Consider the following 24,850-nt stretch of genomic DNA (forward strand, 5'->3'; position numbering starts at 1 on the left):
TCAACAAGCGTCCGACACGTGGGTCGACAACGCTAGGCCAGCTACGTTGCCCTCTGAACTCTGAAAACACCTGGAATTAAGCTAAGCGCTAACCGGACAGAGACTTTCTTTTTCTACCTCGTTTATTTTCTTTTTGAAGTAATCTACGTCGTTTACGTGGATCAGCGCTACGTTCTCATCTGAGTAAAGGCCGTGTGAGGAGCTAACACGCCGCTAATGCGTTCCGTCGCTAAGAGAGGAACTCCGGAACAGTTTCAAGCCACGCGCCACGGACGCCGCTGCCCGCCGCTGCCCCACGCCACGGACGCCGCTGCCCGCCGCTGCCCCGCGCCACGGACGCCGCTGCCCCGCGCCACGGACGCCGCCGCCCCGCGCCACAGACGACGCTGCCTTCGTCACGGACTCCCCCTGCTGACACGCACACGAGACGGACCGAGTTCTACAAACCGTAAGCCGATTTCAGTGTGTGGTCTTAATTTGCAGTGTGGCGTGATTTGGGTAGATCTGGTAACTCTTCCTCCTCCCTTAGCTCCTCATTTTCCCTCTTTTTGATATAGATTAGCATAGACACGTTTGATCATTCAAGGCAAAAACCCTGGTTTAACACGACTACATGCATGAATCTGCTGTTTAAATCTGATACGAACATCACCTGTGAGTTACCTGCATGAATCAGCTGCTCCGGTGCCATTTTGATTGCCTTTTTGATAAATAAACTACACAAAAGAGTTAATGACTATTGTTTGATTAGACTATGTATAAGTCCCTGAATTGTGAAGTCAGCCCTTCAGATTATTTTAACAAGCGCGATTAAGGACCTTATTTTAGTTTTGGATTTTATCCTGGTGCCCCGAGATCAATAATAATATGTTGCTAAATCCTCCTTAATCATAAACTGAATATCTGTAGCGGACCCTACATGAGACTTAGTGCTGGTGGGAGTGTGTCTAATGGCATTAACCCACTGTGAAGCTTAGCTCTTGTGGATGTTTGATGGTGGGAAGCTGCTAAAGAGAGCTCCAGGCACAGAAATGAGGAGGTGGACAGTAGGGCTGGGAAATCTCAAGCTCCCTCTGCATTAGATTGGATTAGTGGTGAAAGAAGTACTCAATACATAAGTAAAAGTATAGATATATTTTATTTGGTTCTTAATGTGTAAAGATTGTCTTATGTTATGAAGTGTATTAAAACAAGGTCCATGCAAGGTTAGGCCTCATTCTGAGGCTGGCTTTTAGGAATATGTGTGTTTCTACCAAAATGTCTATTCCATGGAATGTAAGGGGCCCACATCTGATTAACTACCGAAATGGGAGATGTCTCCATTGGCTGCGAGACCTTGAGATGCTCCATATACATCTGTGTAAACGTATGATCTCATTTCTGTAACTTCTCCCCTGGTTCTACCCAAATATGGATATTCTTTACATCTTGTTCTCTTATTGGCTAAACCGTTTGTACATGGATGATATCATAGCTGTCAAGTTATTATTTAGTGGTCTTTGTGCGGTTTCAGTATATAAGGCGATGTACGCCCAGAGACGGGGCTGCTTTCTCACAATCTCGGAGGGGCCCAGACCATGTCTGTATTGATACTGTTTCTTCTGTATTAAACATCTTCGAAAAGTACAGAACAGTGTCCGCGACTTCTTCTTGTCACACACCACCCCATGGGAACGTCAATCAAGCCACATCAAATAGCGTCACGAAATCGGGACGGATTGCAGACTGGATCGAAGCCTCTAAACAGCAGAAAATCATTGGCCTAGGTGAGTTTTACCTTTCGACCTTTGGTTTGATGCTGTGTGAGTGCTGTTGTCCTATGCCTGTTTCCGTTAAAGAGCTGTGTGGGGGAGATGTTCTGTGAGGCGTGTTTGTGTGGGAAGAAGGAACGCGTCTCAAATTTGTTGAATTGGCATAAATAAATTGAAGGAGGATACTGAGGAGACGTATAAACAAAGAAAGTCCGTGGCCACGGTTTTAAGTTGTCAATTTTGGTACTTAGGTGATGATACGTCTGCCAAGAAGTATTTTGGAACCAGATTTAGACAATAAAGGTTTAAGTTTAAAGTTGAAATGAAGTTTTGTTAGTTAAATTGAAAATAAATTGAAGGAGGATGCTGAGGAGACGTATAACGGGTGGTTAGGTGATGTTATGCGTTTCCAAGAAGCATTTTGGAACCAGATTTAGAAGATGGAGGTTAAAGGTTAAAGTTTAAAGTGTTTTAAAGTGTTAAAAAGTATGAGAGCTCCAGGCGCTAAGCCCCCACCTTTTTCGTTTTCCTTTCTGCTGATGCGTTTTGGTGTGTCAGTGAGTGTCGGAGAGAGAGAGGAGAAAGGGGAGGGGAGCAAATTGCTTAACTGAAGAGAGAAGATTTAGTTTTGAGCGCTGTTATAGTTTGAAGTTGAGATTAAAAAGCATGCAAATAAGTTTTACCTTACTCGAGTTTGTTGTTTGTTTGTTTGTTGGTTTTTATGTGGGATTTCGCGGGTTTTTGGTTATAAGATATAGTTACCTTCTTTGTCTTTGTGTGTGTGAATCCAGAGCGCGTTGTTAGTTATCTTTGAGGCTGGAACTCGAAGGTTATTTTGTCTTTGTGCGTTTTTTAGTTGTTTGCAGAGTAAAATTGTGTTTTCAGAGTGACACAGAAAGAGGACACAGATAGTCTTTCTAAGTTTGAAGAAATGTTGAAGTTCAACTTTAAGTAAAAAAGAAATTTACTTTAAGTTGAGCAGCAGATGTTGTCTTTGTGTGAGTGCTGATCCGGAGTGTGGAGTCGTTTTTGTTGGTCATTTTTATTTCATTTTCTTCGTTCTGTGGAGTCTGTTAAGAGATGTTTCAAGGGGGACAACTGGACCGCGTTTGAGATAGTTTTTAGAAGTTGGGGGCGGAGTTTAGCTCCTCCTACAGGGTGTGAAGAAAGACAGAGCGGAGAGAAAACAGCGGAAGTGCTCAGACAGTAGACCGGAAGAAGACTGAGCAGAGGAAGTCTATTGGGGGGCGGAGCTATTGGCTCCTCCTACGTGTATGTGAGGCAGAACAGAAAAGTAGCAGGAAAAGGTGTGAACCAGTTTCTGTTAAATGCTGCGGGTAGAGGCAATCTCGACCGTTTGTGTTTATCACAGGCTGTACTCGATTTATTATTATAGGATTAATAATAAAAGGGAGGAAGTTGGAAATCAAAAGACGTTAATTAATGAGAAAATAGAAAAAATGAATGAATGGTATTACAAAAATAAGATACCTTATTGGATGATTAAGAATGTGATTAATGTGACTACTTGCTGTTATCACCATGTTATCGGGTTATTTTTCGGCGTGGGTTGGCCCGTGGGTTGTGTGGGTCGTGCTTTGTATGTGTTTTATGGTGGACTAAACCGGCTGTCAGCCCCACAGCCCGGAGCTAAACGCAGCTATTCGGAGCTAAGTTGTAAGCTAAACTTTGCTATGTTATCGGGTTATTTTTCGGCGTGGGTTGGCCCGTGGGTTGTGTGGGTCGTGCTTTGTGTGTGTTTTATGGTGGACTAAACCGGCTGTTAGCCCCACAGCCTGGAGCTAAACGCAGCTATTCGGAGCTAAGTTGTAAGCTAAACTTTGCTATGTTATCGGGTTATTTTTCGGCGTGGGAAGAGAAAAAAAATACAACTCCCGATACCACTTCTGGTCACGTGGCTTACGTACGTTGCACGTCACGCACGCACTGCGTCACTCGAACCAATCACGCGCTTGCCTGGCCATTATCAGCTTCCTGTGTGTCTCTCTGTGCACGGTGTTGGGAGAAACAACAGGACGGCTGAACCAGGTAAGCTTTGCGACTAAAACACCCGCTTTTAATCACTTTAATGTGCGCCGGTTTTAAACTCGAGTGTATGTTTATGTTTTGGTGTGCTGTTCTGCAAGTGTTTTGCTTTTACGAGCCGTGTTATCTCAAGTGAGCTAGCTAGCATCGCTAGCCGCGGGCAGATGTCCCAATATCTCCGCGTTTTGCATCTTAAATACACCGTTAACGTCACAATGTGAACTGTTATCTGTGAAGCGTGTTATTCCCATATTACTGTTAACCCTAATCCTTTTTTTCCCCTTTTCAGAATTGGCAAAGACACCCTGACTGACATGACCTGTCTCTACGTGAAGTCTGCTAAGGAGCGTGGTAAGTGTAAAACATTATTTTGGTGATTTTTATGTTTTAATGATTAGAGTATAATTAACCATAAGCAACATCTGTTTTTCAGGTGAGCCTGCAGTTTGTAAATCAAGCTTCAGATCAATGTGGAAACAGCTTCTCCCACACATCAGAAGCTGCAGGCCACGCACAGATCTCTACAACAGAATCTAATGTGCTGTCTTTCGGACCCTCACCGCCAGCAAGCAAAGACATCAGGATGCATTACAGCTTTGGCACAGCAGGTACTAATAATAGTGCAAATGCAGAATAGCAATTATAGAGACATATACTTCTTAATCAAATGTCATATGTATTAATCTAATCTCCTTTCTCTCTCTGTCTACTACAGATACACTTTCCGTCCAACCCACTGCAGCCGGGGCCAAGCTTCACTACACAATGGACATCGACTTCCTCATTGCTGGCCACACCAAATTCTCCCCTGATTGCCCCCTGATTGCGGCTTTGGACTTATCAAGCATTGCTGAGGTTAGTTTATATTATTTGACTACTATAATGTGTAAACATTAGCCTGGCAAAACTTCAGTGCTGCTCTCTGCTTAAGATATGTTTCTTCTGTTCTCATTTTTTTTACATTGTCGCCCTTGTCATCAGGTAGTGGAAAACAGCTCTCCTGAGTCTCACCTCAATATCCCACAGCTTGTTGGAACGGCGGATGGCAAAGTGTTTGTCAAGAACTTCGACTGGCAGAAGCATCTGAGTCCCTTCTTCAGACGGCTTCCAAAGATCAAGAGTTATCAGCACTTCAGGTATTTATATTGAAACTCTCACATTGTGTTAAAAAAAAAATAGTTAATGAGTGTTATGTGAAATAGTTAGCCATTTCTTAAATGTCCTGTTATTTGTTTACAGCTTTGATGCCAAGAGACCAGGTGTGGTGCTTGCGAAAAGTCACTGTGAAGCAGAACCAGTGGAATTTCAGCTACTACGCAATTCAGCTGTTCTGCCTTCGGTTGACAATCTCCATGTCCTGGTCCCACCTGGACTGAACTTTGACAGGCAGACCTATCTGCATGAAAAAATCAGGCCTTTCTGTGCTGACGAGGCAAAAGACATCACATGCCCAGCGCCGAGAGTCACAGCACAGAAAAGTGCACAGACGAAGAAGAGGATGAGGATGTGATCTCTGATGTAATTGGACTCTGGTGGTGTACATATCATATCTATTATCTCATATATTCAAAGCCATGGACCCGTTGCAATTCGTATACCTGGCCCTGGCATCTGTTTATAAGAGTTCTTCTATTAAGAGTGTTTTTTAAACTTCCTATAATATATATTATCTGTCCTTTCCCCCTGTATCGACTGCGTTGTAACATTAAAGGCTATCTTATCTTATCTTTTGTTGTTTGTGTTGAATCATTCAGTGCACCATTGTTGGTGCACTGAATCACCTGTGAATTATGTTTATCGACAAATGCAATTAACCCTATTCTGATTTTGATTCTTTGATTCTATTCAGAGCCTTTTGTAATCCAAGTATTTCCATTTTAATATAGTAACTTCTAATTCTGATTCAAGTCCAGTTACCATCAATAACAACACTCCTCTTGAGTCTTCAGTGACAGCTGTAGGGGGAAGGTGGTGTCAGTGTGACAGGGGGGAGGGCTTATCTCACTGAGATGCAAATGAGCCCCCCTGTGACTCTGGGCTCACTCCGGTGAGAAACTTTGAGCCCCGTTTTCTCAGTGAATGGGTTTGAAAGTTGTATACATTCAAATGACCACAACTTACTCAAATATTGTCAGATCTACATGAGTGAGACATCATTGGAAAGCTTTGAATTCACACTTTCAGAATCTGTGAATAACTCAAATGTCTCCGGGTAGACATGTAACTGGTTTAGCCACGGTCAGACACATATGTATGTATATATATATATATATATATATATATATATATATATATATATATATATATATATATATATATATATATATATATATTTATTTATTATTATTTTTTTTTTTAACTACAAAAGAGTTAAAATATACACAGTAAGGTGTATAAAATACATCCTGTATTAAATGGTGAAACCTGTGACTGAAGCTTGTGGTCAGATGGTTCATCTCAGTCAAGGGCACAGGGCTGTGGACACCTCGGGCTCGTGGAGATTCTACTGTTGGTGTAAGATTTCTTTCAGAATTAGAATCATACATTATCAGTCTGGTCAAATCTGATCTTTAACTGTGGGAGCCAGTTCCACAGTCATCTTCTTTTTACTTTACATCTTTTATTACTGAACAGTACCCTCTATATTCAACTGAATTATAAACATTAACATTGTACTTATTTGTGGCCAATGATGGTAAATACAGAAAATAAGCTCATCTCCAATTCAAGGTTGTGGACTCTTCAGACTGCTGCAGATTCTATTTTATGTCACAAGCACATATTTAACTTTATTAGTAGTAATTAATCATATTCATAATATATTCTACGTGATACATTACTTTAAACAAAATATTGTTGTATTTATACAAACAAACATCTCACGACAGACCACAGACCAGCACAACAAGAGCCCACCGCTGATTTAGAGACATTACACAGTAATTTCTATTGTGTTTACAGTCTTTGTAGACATATTCATTATCATTAACTTTCACAATCACGAGATAGAAATACCACGATATGACCCTACAGGCCTGTTAATCGATACATCAATGAGGAACTGTATTTCATACAAAAGTTTGACGTTTACTTTTTATTTATTAGAAAAAAACTATGGTTAGCATTAGCCACTAGCTCAAAGCCTACACACAACATTTACTTAGAATTACTGGAATGCGAACGACAAATAATAAAATACTGAGAATAGTTTGGGCACTTACCAGAGCTGCTTCAAAGTGTTCCTTAAAGTTGCATTGACAGAAGCGCATTGCACAGAAACGCTGCCGTGAAGACCATCGGTTTAAACTTTAAAGATCTTGTTTTGGACTACAACGATAATTGTCGTAAATCTGCCCCTGCCGTATTCCGAGAAACCGGAAGTAACAAAAATTCACAGGTGTAGACGCGAATGGTCTGGACTGTTGAATGGTGCAGACGCGAATGGTCTGGACACATGAATGGTGCAGACGCGAATGCTCCGGACTGTTGAATGGTGTAGACGCGAATATTAAATGATAAAAACGATCACATTTGATTGCGATTACATGATTAGTACATCAAAATTAACCAAGTCAAACGATTCACAACAACATTATTAACACATTTACTTTCAATGATTGAGGTTTTACACCACACAACGTTCAATTGAATTTTTGTTACTTTGACCCCTCATCACTGAGGGAAACAGTTTGAAACTTATACAGAGTGAAGGGTCACAAACGAATCGTTCAAAATGTTGCATTAGACATAGTTTTGATGAGCCTCCACACCTTTAATAAGGCTGTATCACATCACGATGTTTTTATTTAGGTTATAATAGCAGATTTTTTCCAACTTTACATTAAAAAGTACTATTTTTTGGTTGTTTGGGCCAATTTAGCAGGACGCCTAAGGCCCAACAAAAATGTGTTTAAGGGCCGTATTTGGCCCCTGGACCATAGCTTGGTTACCCCTGCTATAAGTCGTTTGAATTGTTTTATTCTTCTTCTGCTCACTTACACAGAATTAGAAAGATTTGTAGAGAGAGAAAGGGTTTTTTAATAGACCTTCTGCAAACATGAGGCCGTATTTTGATTAATGGAATTCTAAACAAGTTAAATGGTAAATGGTCACATTTATATAGCGCTTTTCTACCGTCAAGGTACTCAAAGCGCTTTACATCAAGGAACAAGTCACCCATTCACTCATACACATTCACACACCCCAGATGTACGCAGACACTGGGGGGCGAGTTGGGTTAAGTGTCTTGCCCAAGGACACAGCGGCAGTATTCACATGAGGCAGCTGCGATCGCACCGCCAACCTGCGTGCCAGTGGATCTGACCGCTCTGACCAAGCGGGGAGTAGAACCGCCGACTTTTGGATCAGAAGACAAGCACTGAGCTACTGCCGCCCCAAAGATGTTTGTGATTGTGGGAAAAGAGACATTTTTGGTTATTAATGGATACCCCCCACATGTTTTATTTTTTTAAGATATAATTGAAATTGTACTGTATGAAAACACTGTACTTAAGGTACTTAAAATTAAAACTAATTACTCATTCAGTTTAAATGCATGCTACGTTGTGGTGGTACCACCAGGAGGCGTTCGACTGTTTTGAGTAAAGGAGAGCGCTCATGAATAAGATAGAGCGAATAGAGAGAGAACGGAGAATGTAAACATGTAACACGTTGTTTGCCGTGACTTCTGAGAGAATAAATGGAGAAGCACTGAAATCTACAAAAGTTTCCTCCTCTTCTTCTATAAGTGCAACATGATCATTCCGAAATATGAGATGGATCGAAGAAAATTGAGGGTATGGTGTGGTGCATTCTGTCAATGGCCAGAATCTTAACTAATAAACTTAAAACTAGTGCTCTGGATTTGTGTTACTATCCCCATATGGACGAGATAATCAGAATAAATCAACCTTAATGGCCAAGTACAGCCTCTACAGCCTCTCTCGCCAGCGTTAAAGTCGTGAAGGTCGCAGAATCCCGACCTGGAACCACCCTCTGGAAAAGGCTCAGGGAATATGTCCCTGTTCCGTAAGTGAATATGGAATCAGCTTCAGGAGCATGAATATTGCAGTGACCAAAGGGAGAGGGTCAGATTTTCGTTCGTCAAAGCAGTTCTTGACATGCAAATTGACACAAACTTAAAATCTGTGTTAGTGAGCACTTCTCCTTTGCTGATATAATCCATCCCACCTCACAGGTATGGCATATCAAGATGGTGATTAGAAAGAGTGAATTTGTATTTTCATTTATCTTAAAATCAACTATTCGGGTGTGGGTGTTCAAATCTAAATTCAAGTCACTTTTCCCTGTGGACATATATTTGCTTTTAATTACTGTACATTGGAGGGGCCTGGGAGCTGAACAGCAGCAGCAGGTAATTTGGTTCATGCTCTGATGATGAATGGGACCATTAAGTGCAGAATAATAGCAGTAGAGAATTTATCAAAAACGCTCTCAGACTCTTTGTGGAGCTGCCGTGGAGCTGCATGCGTACATGTAGTCCTTCCTCCCAGCACAGAGAGGTCAGCGTGGGCCAGGTGAAGAAGGCTGTGCAGGGGGATAATTACTCTTATATGTACGCAAATGTTTTATTTTGAGCAAATGAATAAAGTAGATTTTGTATCTCCTAAATGGCAGCACATACAAATATAAAAATATCTACATAACCATAGTTTTCAATGTACATATTAACATACGAATGTAACACTACTTGTTCGAAAATGAGTGAAATTAATCAAATTATACTCTCCTATACTAAATTATGTTTCATTATTGTAAGTACTCCTTGATACTACTAAGATTTGAGTACAAACTTCTACTGTTGAAGTGTATAAAAGAAAATACCCATTCAGCATTAACAGCATTATATTGAGTAATATTGACAGTCAATATTAGAATGTGGGGGGAAAAACATGTTATCTGGGTTCCTTTCATAGTCTGGATTAAGGTTAGTATTGTCAAAAGTGTGCACAGTAGTTACCTCATTTGTGTCATGTCATTCATATTCATCCAGCTCCTCCAAACTTCTGATGACCAAAACCTTTGCCTCCTCTGGTGTTACATTGAGCTTGATAAATACCTAGCCTTGTTCACCCAAGTGTTTTGCTATGTCAGCATGTCTTCTTAGCTGGTTGTTCAGGAGCGCAATCTTGTTAGTAAATCGCCTTTCCTTCGGGAGCAGAGAATGGCAGGGCTTGATAAATGGTCACATTTATATAGCACTTTTCTACCTTCAAGGAACTTTATATCAAGGGACACACACACACACACACATACACACGCACTTCCTATGGGATTGTTAATTAATTACATCACACACAGCATTGTTTGCATTGCCGGCAGTAAGTCAATCCTTTTCCCAGTACTTGTTGGACTCTGCCAGGACTGCCCTTTGTAGGTCTAGAGACAAGCACTTGCTCTGCTGCTGTCGAAATTTGCTTTAAAAATCAGTTTCACCCACATAATCCCAAGTAACGAGGAGCAAGAGATGAGTAGACATGGAAAACACAAGGCAGGTAATGCCTCGAGAACTAAACAATCAAAGTTGACCGACCGTGACCTTAGTGGAAAACAGACTGCCTCACAAGCTAACATGGATAACAGGCCAGGTGCGGCTGCCGACAGACCTCCTTCCGATGCTAAACCAAGTTCCGTCCCCGATGTGGCATCTCCAGGCTCGCCCCTGTCGGAAAGAGGAGAGGACAAAACTTTACAGCAGTTGGCCCTTATGACGCGTGAGCAGAAATGAGAGCGGGGCATGGCGCAGCCCAATTTGACCAAATTGAATGCAACATAAAGGAGCTGGAAGCGGGAGGAGGGGACTTACACATAGATGAGGCCGAACAACATATTTCAGACAATATGGATGAGTTACTGAAGCAGAGGGCAGAGGTAGTGGCGCAGCAGAAGGAGGTCAAGAATATGAAAAGTAAGATCCTAGATTTAGAGTTCCTTGAGATGGTCATCCCGGAGCTAGTTTCGTGCTCTCGAGTTGCGGTCCCCCCATTACAAAAGAAAGAGCACATCTCCTGGGGCAAAAAAGAAAAGCAACTGATAAACCACGAGACCTGATTATGAGGTTTCTAAACAATCATGTGAAGGAGCACATCATAAAGGCATCAAGGAGAACTCCAGTACAACAGCAAAAAAGTGTGTTTCACCCTGGATATTCCATATGAGTTTCGGCAACAACATGAAAATTCCGCCACATCTGTGAGGAATTCAAGAAGAGAAAATTGTGGCATTGGTTTTCATTCCCGGCAATTCTTCTGGTGACTTTTGAAGGGAAAAAACATGTGCTCAAAACACCAGGAGACACGCTCCTCAGGAGCAAAACATTGAGAACTGAATATGGATGGAGCCACAGATGTGGGGTATGTGAGAGAACTCACCAATGTTGATTTTAAGAGAATGATGATTGTGACACAAAATCAGACTTTATGCTCCATGTTGGCTGTCTGTTTTGTACCCTATCTAGTTGCATCCACTAATTGGACTGCCAAATGTAGGAGATTTGATTTTTGTGAAAATGGAAAAATACATGCTGAGGGAAGCGCAGGAGCGTGGTGGTCTGGAGAAGTATTGTATCCAGTTCTCTGTTAGGACTGGTTCCAATGAGATATCCGGGGGGCCATTCATTAGGAATGGACTTCCCTCCTTTCTGCAATCTTTTATAAGATCAGGTTTTGGGTTCAGTGCATGTTTTCGGCATGAACCCTTTTGTTTTCCTTTTTATTTTATGTTTTATTTATGTTTTTTTTTACCTTTAAAGACACCACATAGTGCACAAAGAACATCAAAACAATATAATCGTATATTACATACATAGTAACTTCTACACACATACACATTTATATATTTATATACACGTATATCTGTAGAGGAAGTGCCAGAGTTGGCTCTACCTCCTGAGGAGACTCAAGTCTATTGGAGTGACAGGGCCACTCCTAAGGACCTTCTTGGACTATGTGGTGGCATCAGCCCCCCTGTACGGTGTGGCCTGCTGGAGCAGCAGCATCACAGAGAGGGAGAGGAAGAAGCTGGACAAAGTCGTCAAGAAGTCCAGCTCCGTCCTGGGTTGTGCTCTGGACTCGGTGCAGGAGGTGGGGGACAGAAGTGTCCTGACTAAACTCACATCTACGCTGGACCATGAGTCTCACCCCCTGCAGGACACTGTCCGCTCTGGAGAGCAGCTTCAGTGACAGACTGATCCAGTTGTGTGAAGGAGAGGTCTCGCAGGTCTTTCCTTCCTACTGCTGTCAGACTTTACAACAAACACTGTTAGCCCTCAACATGTGTCATTCATCTTCATAATCATATGCAATACTGTCATATTCATGTGCAATACTGTTTGGTGAAATATTCTATGTTCATATAACAGCTGTAAATAATACTGTCACTATTGTTTTTATTATATAGTATAAGAGGTTTTTTATAAGAGGTTTATAAGAGCTTTTCTGTAAGAGTGTTTTTTATAAGTTATCCGTTTTTATTATTTACTTCTGTATCTACTTTGTGTTGCAACACTGGAATTTACCCATTGTGGGACAAATAAAGGTTTATCTTATCTTATTTGAATATACACATCAGGTTGCTATAACATTACCCACCAATCAATACAGGAAACCAGCGACCGAGATTGATGCCCACCCAATGAGCAACGGTGCCGAGGAGAAATGCATGGGCAAGCCAACACCAAACCCTCCCAAATGTCAGAATGGTCCCGATCCATGCCAGAGCCAATACACGACCATGCATTCCCCTTGATTGTCCAAAACAAGCACAGAGATTGGCATCAAACCTCTTACTCAGCATCAAAGCAGAGGATGGAACTCCAGCACCGCACAGCGCTATACATATACCATACACACACACACTCTAAGGTGAGAGGAAAAATAAAATAAAATGAAAAATAATAACAACAATATAACATTTATTAAAAGAAAATTCAATTATAATAAGTACAGTACTTTTGTGTCTAAAAGAACTTTTGGTGGATTTCACCACAAACGATTCAATTAATCATGTTACACCATATCTACTTTAATTTTTCATAAGTCCATCAAGTTAACTTAATGGTAATTTTCTTAATCTGAAAAGCCCATAGTAAGGCAAGGCAAGGCAAGTTTATTTGTAGAGCACATTTCATACACAAGGCAATTCAAAGTGCTTCACACAGCAGGAAAAATGCATTCAAATCACAAAGAAATTACAGAAACAGAAATACAATAAAATTAACTAAATTAAAAATTATCAATCCAACTGATTGTCTAAACTAATAAAATCACAAACAAAAGAGAAGAGTGCAAAGAAAAAATCCTTTCAGTCATATGCGCAGCTAAACAAAACTGTTTTTAGCTTAGATTTGAACATTGTCAGAGTAGAAGCCTGTCTCACATCTTCAGGAAGACTGTTACAGATTTTAGCTGCATAAAACTGAAACGCAGATTCTCCATGTTTTGTCCTGACTCTGGGCACCAGCAGGAGGCCGGTCCCTGAGGTCCTCAGAATCCGAGATGGTTCATATGGCACTAACATATCCAAGATGTACTTTGGTGCTAGGCCATGGAGAGACTTGTACACAAGCAGAGCTGCTTTAAAGTCTATTCTCTGAGCCACAGGGAGCCAGTGCAGAGACCTGAGAACAGGACTAATGTGATCATACTTCCTGGTTCTAGTCAGGACCCAAGCAGCAGCGTTCTGAATGTACTGCAGCTGTTTTACAGCTCGTTTGGAGAGGCCAGTGAGCAGGCCGTTACAGTAGTCTAATCTACTGGAGACAAACGCATGGATAAGTCTCTCTAAATCTGGTTTTGACACTATATTTTTGTCTCCACTAGTGTTTAGGAACTAGCTTTACAGATAGTTAACAGTTGCTCCAATAAACACCAGGAAGCCTCTTGCCGTTTTGGTTATTTACTGAAGCTTTGACTGTAAAACTGTAACATACAAAATAGCAGCATATTACAATCATGTTACAACATTTGAATGAACACAACACATGCATAGCTAGATAAAGATAAACATTTTAGGTAAATATGATGTAGAAAAGAACAACATTGGCTTATAACCTAATAAAAACGTGTGTCAAATTAGCGCTTAGCTTGATGCTAACATGCATATACCATAAACATGCTAATGCTAATAGCGTCATGTATTTTATCGCAAATTTCACCAATATTCATGAATTTTAGATGGTATACAGCAAATAGGTCTACTCCTAACAGTACAATACTTACAGACAGATATTTCAAAGGGCCGAATGTTTAGAGGCTCAAACAATCTAGCACGTGACTGTAGACAAGTCAAAGAGGAAACTATGGAAGCTCAGAGCAGACAAAAACACATGAACTCAAAACGGAAATCTTTTACCACTGGGGGCAGCACAAATCCCCTTATTCCATTCCAAATAAAGAGGCTTGTGGTGATTATCATAAGGGCCATTTTTTATAAGATGGAATTGAGGAAAATATAGCTTCTTATCTGCAAATATCGATGGAAATGTGTCTGTGTGACTTTCGGTTATGCACCACGTATGCACCAACATCTCTGCTGCAAAACTTGGCTTTAAAATACTTGTTTGACCCACCTAATCACAAAGAAGAACAACAAGGGATGCGAAAACAAGGAAGGCACAAATCTGGTAACACTATGGGACCAAAACAAACAAAGCTGACCTTCCATGGCCCAATTGGGAAACAGCCCGCATCACAAGCTAACGAAGCAAGCAAGGCTGGTTAGCAAGCCTGAGGCGGAGAATCGCTGTCCCTCCCGCTGGAGAAACAGGGTCTAGCCAGCCCGGATGGAGATTCTTGTGACTTCTCTGCATCAGAAAGGGGAGAGAATATAACTAATGATCAGATATGGCTCAAGATGGCCGAAGTGCAGCGTGCCATGGAGTCTCTTAGAGCTGAGTTATTAGCTGCCATGGGCCAGGCCGTGTCTACAGCAGTAGCCGCTCACCTGAAAGCATTGCTAGTAACCGGGGAAGTCGAGCGTGTTTCAGATCATGCGGACAATCTGCAGACAGTACGGGCCTAGATGGAGGCGCTGTGGGCCACTGGAGTCGGAGAACAACAATAGGAAAAATAAAGTCCTGCACTGCCCGGTGGATGAGTGGTTAAGTCACAGCACACGTACCTGTATGTCAAGCTCCAAGTGCCGCAGTAAGTTTGAATCCCGACTCTGACGATTCACTGCATGTCCTCCCTTCTCTCTCATCCCCCATTTCACCCTGTCTTCTCCTGTCTAATAAAGCCTACGGGCAACAAAATCTTCTCGGGGGGGGAGACGAAGGAAAGAATACAGAAATCTTTTAGGAGAAGGTTATTCCTGAGCTCTTTGATGGCTCAGGAATTGAAGTCCTTCCCTTCACAATTGAAAGAGCAAATCGCCTGGGAAAACCAAGACTAGCAGCTGATAAACCACGGGGCCTGATAATGAGGTATCTTAACAATCATGAGAAGGAACGTGTCTTGAAGGCTGCAAGGGTTAAAGGAGACCTCCAGCACAAAGCCAAGCGCGTCTTTTTTTCCATACGAGGTTCATCAACAACGGCAAAAGTTCCACCACATCTGTGAGGAGCTCAGGAGTGGAACAAAACAATCTCGAGATTTGTGTGGCGAGGCAGGAAACCCCGGATCCAATTCAAAACGCTACAATCATCAAAAGAATCTAAGTCCCTTCTTCAGACGGCTTCCAAAGATCAAGAGTTATCAGCACTTCAGGTATTTATATTGAAACAAAAAAAATGAGTTAATGAGTGTTTTATGTGAAATAGTTTGCCATTTCTTAAATGCCCTGTTATTTGCTTACAGCTTTGATGCCAAGAGACCAGATGTGGTGCTTGCAAAAAGTCACAGCGAAGCAGAACCTGTGGAATTTCAGCTACTACGCAATTCAGCTGTTCTGCCTCCGGTTGACAATCTCCATGTCCTGGTCCCACCTGGACTGAACATTGACAGGCAGACCTATCTGCATGAAAAAAATCAGGCCTTTCTGTGCTGACGAGACATCACATGCCCAGCTCCAAAAGTTACAGCACAGAAGAATGCACAGACGAAGAGGATGCGGATGTGATATCTGATGTAATTGGACTCTGATGGTGTACATATCATGTCTATTAACTCATATCTCATATATTGTGATAAAATGTGAATATATGATTATATTTCCGTGATGTATTTTATCTGCATAATAGTGATATTTTATCTGCATCATTAGTCTAAGAGAAGAACGGGTGTGTGACAAACTGCATTTGTGAAGGGGTCCTAAAGATGGGCCAAAGGATGTTTACCCGAGGGGGGGGGTGACAGCCCAGAGGAGTTTGGGTAATGTTTACCCAAGGCTTGATCTCTACGGAAAAATACCAGCTGTAAAACAAGTGCCTTGATGTGAAGCTGACCAATGAGAAATGTGACCCGCCTATTCCAGAATATCTAATAAAACCAACCAGCATGGGAAAAAACGGGGTGAGACGCAGGAGGATCACGCAGGCTGCGTACCACAGCCTGCGTGATCAGTCCCGGCGTTTTCTCCCAAGCTTGCCATACAAATGTCTGATATTTCTGTGTCGTTTCATATTCTAAGTTGAATTGTGTTCTCTATGTGTTACGGAATAGCATTGGTGTATTGTCTGATTCCATGACATATATTCAAAGCCATGGACCCGTTACAGTTCGTATACCGGCCTGGCATCTGTTTATAAGAGTTCTTCTATTAAGAGTGTTTTTTAAACTTCCTATAAGTTATCTGTCCTTTCCCCATGTGTGGACATTAAAGGCTATCTTATCTTATCTTTTGTTGGTTGTGTTGCACTGAATCACCTGTGAATTCTGTTTGTTCAACAAATGGCAATAAACCCTATTCTGATTCTGATTCTTTGAACCACGTATTTCCATTTTAATATAGTAACTTCTAATTCTGATTCAAGTCCAGTTCACATCAATAACAACACTCTTGAGTCTTTAGTGACAGCTGTAGGGGGAGGTGCTGCCAGTGTGACAGGGGGGAGGGCTTATCTCAATGAGATGCAAATGAGCCCCCCTGTGACTCTGGGCTCACTCAGGTGAGAATCTTTAGAGGCCGTTTTCTCAGTGAAAGGTTTTGAGAGTTGTATACATTCAAATGACCACAACTTTAATATTATCAGATGTGCATGAGTGAGAATCTTTAGAGGCCGTTTTCTCAGTGAAAGGTTTTGAGAGTTGTATACATTCAAATGACCACAACTTTAATATTATCAGATGTGCATGAGTGAGACGCCATTGGATAGCTTTGAATTCACACTTTCAGAATCTGTGAATAACTCAAAATGTCTGCGGGTAGACTTCTATCTGGTTTAACCACGGTCAGTCACATATTATTCTAGCCAATAAGAATAGCTTTAGAATGCGGGGCGGGGTCCCACACACAGAATCCTCTGTATTCACGGGCTGTAAAGAGACAGATTTTTGGGCAGGGGACGACTAGATTTTACGCATAACGTTTTCTGATCTTATTAGCCTTTTGGACGCGCATTTTGTTGTATATATGTATTATTATACCAATACTAAAATAAAAGGAAAATATTTTTTATTTTTTTACCTCGATATGGGAAATTCATGTTTACACATTTTCACATACATTGTTTTTAGCAATTATAATAGGTATTAGTGGCCTACAAAACATCAAAATGTATGTTTTATGATCATAGAGGAGCTACAATTGTAATAAAACAGTTTTAGCACATATTTGGATCACTTGTTCCGAATATACTTTTTGATCCAAAAAGGTCAACAGCACCAAAATGCCTGTTCCCAGAGATCTGAAACTTTACACAGTTGTTGTCAATAAGATAAACATCATGTACAGTGAACAGCATAAGCACACAATGAAGTATGTCATGCTCAGGACCATTACAAATTGACAATAATCAGGCGACTAAAAAAAGGATGTTTTGTTTATGTTTGGGCTTCTGTAGTTTAAGTTCTGAAGCCCTGACAGTATTCATGTGCACATCTGCAACTAGAAGGCCTAAGCTTTCTAATGATGCATCACACTTGCATGTGGGCTGTAAGATCCTCTTATAATAAGCAATGCCATTTGGGTATGTCCAACCATTGTGCACAGGGCGAAATAGGTGGATGGTAACAGGTGGTCTTTGCAACAGTCCGTCTAATTTAAATATTTTACTGGCTAACGGCCACCGGGGGGCAATCTAGCAGGAGGCGCAGGCATTTGACACACTGTAGAAGAAGATGTCCAGGAGACAAATCATGTTTTCTATATTTTAGATAAGATAAGATATTCCTTTATTGTCCCACATGGGGAAATTTCATTGGTGCAACGCAGGTAGATACAGAGGTAGATACAGAAGAACAGATCACTTATAGGAAGTCTGAAAAACACTTTCAGTAGAAGATCTCCTATAAATAAAAACTCCCATAGACAAATAAATAAATAAATAAATACATAAAAACCATTGCATGTGATCACGACAGTAATTGCACATGAATATGTGTCACGACGGCACATAGATTGCACATGAATTTCACAGTAATTGCACATGAATTCCAACAGCAATTGCACATATGACAGAATTGCACATGGTTAGGTCAGTATTGCGAGTGTTCAGTACTAACAGTGTTTGTTATAAAGTCTGACAGCAGCAGGAAGGAAAGACCTGCGAAACCTTTCCTTCACACAGCGAGGGTGGATCAGTCTCTCACTGAAGCTGCTCTCCAGAGCAGACAGAGTGTCCTGCAGGGGGTGACACTCCATGGTCCAGCATAGATGTGAATCTAGCCAGGACCCTCCTGTCCCCCACCTCCTGCACCGAGTCCAGAGCACAGCCCAGGACGGAGCTGGACTTCTTGATGACTCTGTCCAGCCTCTTCCTCTCCCTCTCTGTGATGCTGCTGCTCCAGCAGGCCACACCGTACAGGAGGGCTGATGCCACCACAGAGTCGTAGAAGGTCTTCAGAAGTGGCCCTGTCACTCCAAAAGACCTGAGTCTCCTCAGGAGGTAGAGCCGACTCTGGCTCTTCCTGTACAGTGCGTCTGTGTTATGAGTCCAGTCCAGTTTGTGGTTCAGATGAACACCCAAGTACTTGTATGAGTCCACTCTCTCAATGTCCCGTCCCTGGATGTTCACTGATGAGGGGGCAGTGGGGTGGCGTCTGCGGAAATCCACCACCATCTCCTTGGTCTTCCCCGCGTTGATGAGGAGGTGGTTCCGCTGACACCAGTCCACAAAGTCCTGCGCCAGTCCTCTGTACTCCGCGTCATCGTCGTCCATGATGAGTCCGATGATGGCAGAGTCATCAGAGAACTTCTGCAGGACACAGCTGTCCGTGTCATGTCTGAAGTCTGCAGTGTAAAGGGTGAAGAGAAAGGGCGCGAGGACAGTGCCCTGGGGCGCCCCCACACTGCAGGTCCGAGTGTCAGACTCACAGTTCCGGGCTCTCACAAACTGGGGTCGGTCTGTGAGGTAGTCCAGGATCCACTCTGCCAGGTCATACTCCACACCAGCCGTCTCCAGCTTGTCCCTCAGGAGCAGCGGCTGGATGATGTTGAAGGCGCTGGAAAGATCGAAGAACAGAATCCTCACAGAGCTGCCAGGCTTTTCCAGGTGAGAGAGAGAGCTTTGCAGCAGGGAGATGACGGCGTCCTCCACTCCGATGCCAGGCCGATATGCAAACTGCAGCGGGTCCATGGCTGAGCTCACGGTGGAGCGGAGGTGGTCCAGGACTAGCCGCCCCAGTGTCTTCATCAGGTGGGACGTGAGAGCCACTGGCCTGAAGCTGTTGAGGTCTTTGGGGCGCGGTGTCTTAGGCACAGGTACCAGACAGGAGGTCTTCCAGACCTATGGTACCACCCTCAGCTTCAGGCTCATGTTGAAGACATGCTCCACAACTCCACACAGTTCATCTGCGCAGGACTTAAGGAGCCTGGGGCTGATGCCGTCAGGTCCTGCTGCCTTCCTCACTTTAATCCTCTTCAGCTCACTCCTCACCTGTGCTGCTGTGACAGTCAGTGGTTGGCAGGGGGACCATGTGCTGGGGGGATGGGTGGGTCCAGGCGAAGTGGGGAGCTGATGGTCCGGGGCAGATAAGCGAAGAGGAACAGATGCAGGGCATTGTCCAGCTGTGGAAGAGGGAGCATGCAGCTGTGCAGGGGGAGGGGCGGGTGACCGATCAAACCTCAAGAAGTGAGCATTTAAATCATTCACCCACTGTAGATCCCCCTCTGTCTGGGCAGGGGGGTTTTGAAGCCCGAGATGGTTTTCAGGCTCCTCCACACTCCCTGAATGTTCTTTTGCTGCAGCTGCTCCTCCATCCTCCTCTTGTAGCCGGCCTCAGCCTGCCTGATCTTCCTCCTCAGCTCCTTCTGCACAGTCCTCAGCTCCTCCTTGTTCCCTGACCTGAAGGCTCTCTTCTTCTCCTTCAGCAGAGCCTTCAGTTCACGGTTAATCCATGGCTTGTTGTTTGGAAAACACTGCACCGTCCGGGAGGGAACAATGTTCTCAAAACAGAAGTTGATGTAGTCCGTGATGCACTCTGTGATGGTGTTGATGTCCTCCCCATGTGGGTCATAAAGCTCAGTCCAGACAGTGGTGATGAAGCAGTCCCTCAGAGCCTCCTCACTCTCAGCAGACCACATCCTCACCTCACGGGACACCACAGGCTGCCTGCGCACGATGGGTTCATACACAGGCCTCAGATGTACAAGGTTGTGGTCCGAGCTGCCCAGGGGAGGGAGGGGGGAAGAGGAATAAGCCTCCTAGGTGTTGGCAAAAAACAAGTCCAATGTTCTATTGTTCCTGGTGGGGCAGGTAACATACTGGGTGTATGTTGGTAGAACAGAAGAGGGAGAAGCGTGGTTAAAGTCACCAGAGACGAGGAAGAGAGCCTGTGGGTGCTGTGTTTGCAGCCTACAAGTGCAGGAGAGCAGTGCTTCACAAGCATTTTCAGCATTGGCGGACGGGGCCTCATAGACTGCGATCAAAATCACATGTGAGAACTCCCGGGGCAGATAATATGGCCTCATGCCAATAGCCAATAGTTCAATATCCCTGTTACATAGCTGCTCCTTCACTGTGCAGTGTTCGGGTTTGGACCAGCTCGTGTTCACATACACCGCCAGACCTCCACCTCTTTTCTTCCCGCATTCTCTCGTTCTGTCCGCCCGCAGCAGATGAAAATTGTCCAAACCTACAAAAGAGTCTGGCATTTCTGCTGTTAACCAGGTCTCGCATGAGGCTCGCTATTTCCGTCATTTTATTTTGAAGGGACCTCACGTTACCCATGACTACGGCGGGAACCGTAACATCCTTAAAGGTCCCGTAACATGCAAAATCGACTTTTCAGAGCTTTTAACCTTCTTACATTGCTATTTGTGCTTCATATATGTACCCTGAGTGTTTTTTGGATTGATACCCGCAGTGTTTAGCTATAGTACAGACTATATCCCTTCTTCGAATCTCCAAACTGACGGGGGGTGGGTGCGTGAGGGGGGAAGGGGAGCTATTTAAGTTAGCAAACATGACTTCTTTTTATGCTGCTGCGGACACAGCTCGTTATTTGTTTATTACTTTACTATTGAATACTGGCGCTATTCCCTCCATAAAAGAAGACGATGGAGAACCGAGAGCTGTAAGTACACTAAAGCTACATGTGCGACTCGCGCAAATTTCCAGAACATGTATGATTTTATTTACATGACGAGTGACGTATCATGACCTAATGTGTTACACATCGAGTACACGATGTATACTTTATGTTATGTGCGTTATTTCTACACTGTGGAGAGGGGTCGTATAGTCAGGACCGGCCCTGTCGTCTTTCACCGCCGCTAGAATCGAAAACATGATTATTGAGTTAGTTTGTTTAGAAAGAAACCTGCCGCATTTAAATGAGACTTCTTGACCCGACCTGCTCCACGAGTCAAAAGACAACATGTGCATCACTACCGTGGAACATATTTCTGTGTAAATATCTCATGTTACAACACAACAATCACTTGATAAGTATGAGCTCAGGAGCAAATGAACCAGATGTGAAGACACAGATACAGGTAAATCAACTCAGAGTAATCAAAGACAGAAGGGAACGTAGGGGCAGCTCAGACGTGTTCTTTGTATATTAAACTTCAAAATGTTGTGTTTTATCCAACTCATCACTAATCTAATCTCATGGCATAGCGGACCGCAGGTGCACCGCGAGAACCCCAGTTCAAAAGACAGGGTTCGGGTTGTAACACCCAGTGTTGGGAAAGTTGACTTTCTACATGAACTAGTTCAGTTCATAGTTCATTATTCAAAATTTTGAACTAAGTTCACAGCTTTTTTTCAATATTATGCTATAATTTTTCTAAATTATTTCCACAGCCCAAAAACAACCACAGGCAGCAATTATTTTATTAGTTTAATGCTGAAACTATGTCAGATTTCATCTTCATATCCAATTTTGAATCCTTAGTCACATTGAAGGGACAGAAATGTTAGATTGTCGACCTTATCATAAAAGTCGTAGGGCGACTCCTTGCTGCTCTGTTGCTGTCACATTGTAACAAAGAGCCGGTTTGTTACACTAGCACTTTACACTGTTCACTATTTGCACTTTAAATTACATTTAACTTTAATTGCACACAGCACTTTATACATCTATTAGCACTTTAAGAAGACAATTGCACAAAATTGATTTTAAATATTTATTAAAGTAATCTCTTTTATCCCATTTTTAGATCTGGTGCACAGGGGCACTTTAATGGAAGCCGTCTGTCCTGGAGGGAAAAGGGAGAAATATTAAATTATGAAATTGGTTATGTGCAATATATATGGTGCAATATTTGTTGAAGATGTTTAGGTGTGTGTTAATGTGGTTTGTGTTTTTAGTGAATTGTGTATGTTACTCACTTCCTCTGTTCTTGTGTCCAGGAGTCAAAAGGTTCCCTCCAGGAACAATCTCCTTTTTTAAAGGTTCCCGGCTGGACCAAGTGTAGGGGAGCACCATTGGGTTAGCACAGGGGTTTAAGGATTTTTATCATGGATTAGGAGTTGGTTTTAGGGTTTTATGTATATATTTATGTATAGTGAAATGTGTGTATGTGTTTATTGGTTTTATGGAGGTTTTAGTACCTTTTTATAAGATACTGTCAACATCCCTTGTAATTATGGATAATTCGACCCAATGAGGTGGACCAGATAAAAATAGGGCCTGAACCATCAGTCCTGGTTCTGCTGCTGGAAAAGACACAGCTCGTGGCCTCCCTATCCTTTTAGCACATGCACTTTGCACTTTATTTTTGATTGAAAATTGAATAAAATGTCTCCCTTGACTTCAACCGCTCCGGCCATCCTACGTCACACGCGTCCATGCTGCTTTTTGTTTTGATGCGCAGCGCGGTGCGACACACGAAATCTCTCTCTGTCTTCAATAGCGCTATAGGCCTCTACAACTTCGGAGCGCTCACACTTGCCAAGCACAGGCGCTTGCCTGCTCCCGCGCGAGTGAGTGACAAACGATAGAACTTCAGATCAACAAACACGATAGACCAGGCCTGGCCAACCCGCGGCTCTTTGCCTGGTTTCATGCGGCTCTTTTACGTTCATATCAACATTTGTGTTTGTGTTGTGCCAGACGGCGCTCTCGCACGGGGATCTAGATCACAGTGCGTGCGCCGCTCGACCGCACGATCTAATCATAATGACTTTCCTGCGCCTCTCACGAAGTGGAGCTTTGGCATTCTCCGGACCACGGCTCGGCAGCCAATCAGAGCCAAGCACACAAACTTTGTCGACCAATCAGCGCGCAGCATGCAAATTTTCACTTGTAAACAGTAACTGTCATGGCGCGGGCCGAGGCAGACTTTAATCAAACGCTTCCCGGCCCGTATGTATGGTAATGATTATGTTTTTGTTTGTGGACTTTGTTGAACTGAGAGTTTGTGTGTGTAAGACAGTGCACACAATGTTCATTGTTGAAAATAACTGGCTTGTGGTCTTAGTACTGTAGGAGTCAATTTCTGTCATTATCATGTTGGTGTGTGACATGATATTGTTAATAATAATAATAATTTGGCTGAGCAGAGGTGTGTGTGTAAGAGGAAGGGATGGGGTGATGTTCATGTGTGTCATGTGTATGATGTGGCTCTTTGCGGTAACACGGTAAAAAATGTGGCTCTTAGTCTCTGACTGGTTGGCCCTGCGATAGACTTATATATATATATATATATATATATATATATATATATATATATATATATATATATATATATTTGATTATTGTAAAGCGTGCAACATCATTAATGAAGTTATTGGGCAGCAGCTCCTCCTGTTAATCCAGAATCCTTTCCTCATCACAGAAGTCAGAGGATTTTCTGCAGGATCTCTACACCTTGAGCTCATTGATCTGAGGGAAATGCTGCATTAACAGAGCATTTTGAGACAACTGACCCTGCTACTTTCTGGTTACAGACTGTTTATGAGAGTGTATTCCCTGGTCTAACCAAAGTAGCACTGTACACCTTGACTATGTTTGGATCGACTTACAGCTGTGAGTCAGCTTTTTCCACTATGAACATTGTCAAAAACAAGTACCGTTCTAGGCTCAACAATGAGGACCTAGATATGTGCCTGAGAATGGCACTAACTTCATTCCAACCAAGATTTAAATGACTGGCAGGTCAGCCACATGCTCATTTTTCTCATTAAAAGGTAGGGTCCAGGACCCTATAAGAAAATTAAAAGAAAAATAATTAAAAGAGAAAAGTTCAGAGAAAAGACTTGTTTTCTGAAGATGTGGACTTTTTTTTCTGGAAAAGTAGGCCTTCATTTTTTTGGGGCTGGGACCTTCTTATTTTAAGAACAAAGATAAAAGAATGTTAAGTCAATGCTCTGTTTGCACATTTTAGTTTTTAGTTATTTAAGTTATTTAAGAGAACAATTAGTTATTCCACTTTGCAATATTTTTTTTTTTATTCTGAGGTTTCGGTTTTCTTTAATCTGAAATAAAGGTCTTGCATTTATTTGCCTGGGACTATTTATGGTAAAAGAGATAGTTATGCGTTGGCTG

At 42.5% G+C, this 24,850-nt stretch overlaps 1 protein-coding gene across 4 annotated transcripts in view; it reads right to left on the reverse strand.

Annotated features, from left to right (window-relative positions):
• The window catches only part of robo2 (roundabout, axon guidance receptor, homolog 2 (Drosophila)), a 614,701-nt gene that overhangs the window by 539,402 nt on the left and 50,449 nt on the right, over positions 1 to 24,850 (reverse strand). The gene's annotated exons all lie outside the window — the stretch shown is intronic.

This window comes from Eucyclogobius newberryi, unplaced genomic scaffold (genome assembly GCF_026437365.1).
Source record: "Eucyclogobius newberryi isolate DKJ021-1_F unplaced genomic scaffold, fEucNew1.0.hap1 SCAF_10, whole genome shotgun sequence".
NCBI lineage: Eukaryota > Metazoa > Chordata > Actinopteri > Gobiiformes > Gobiidae > Eucyclogobius > Eucyclogobius newberryi.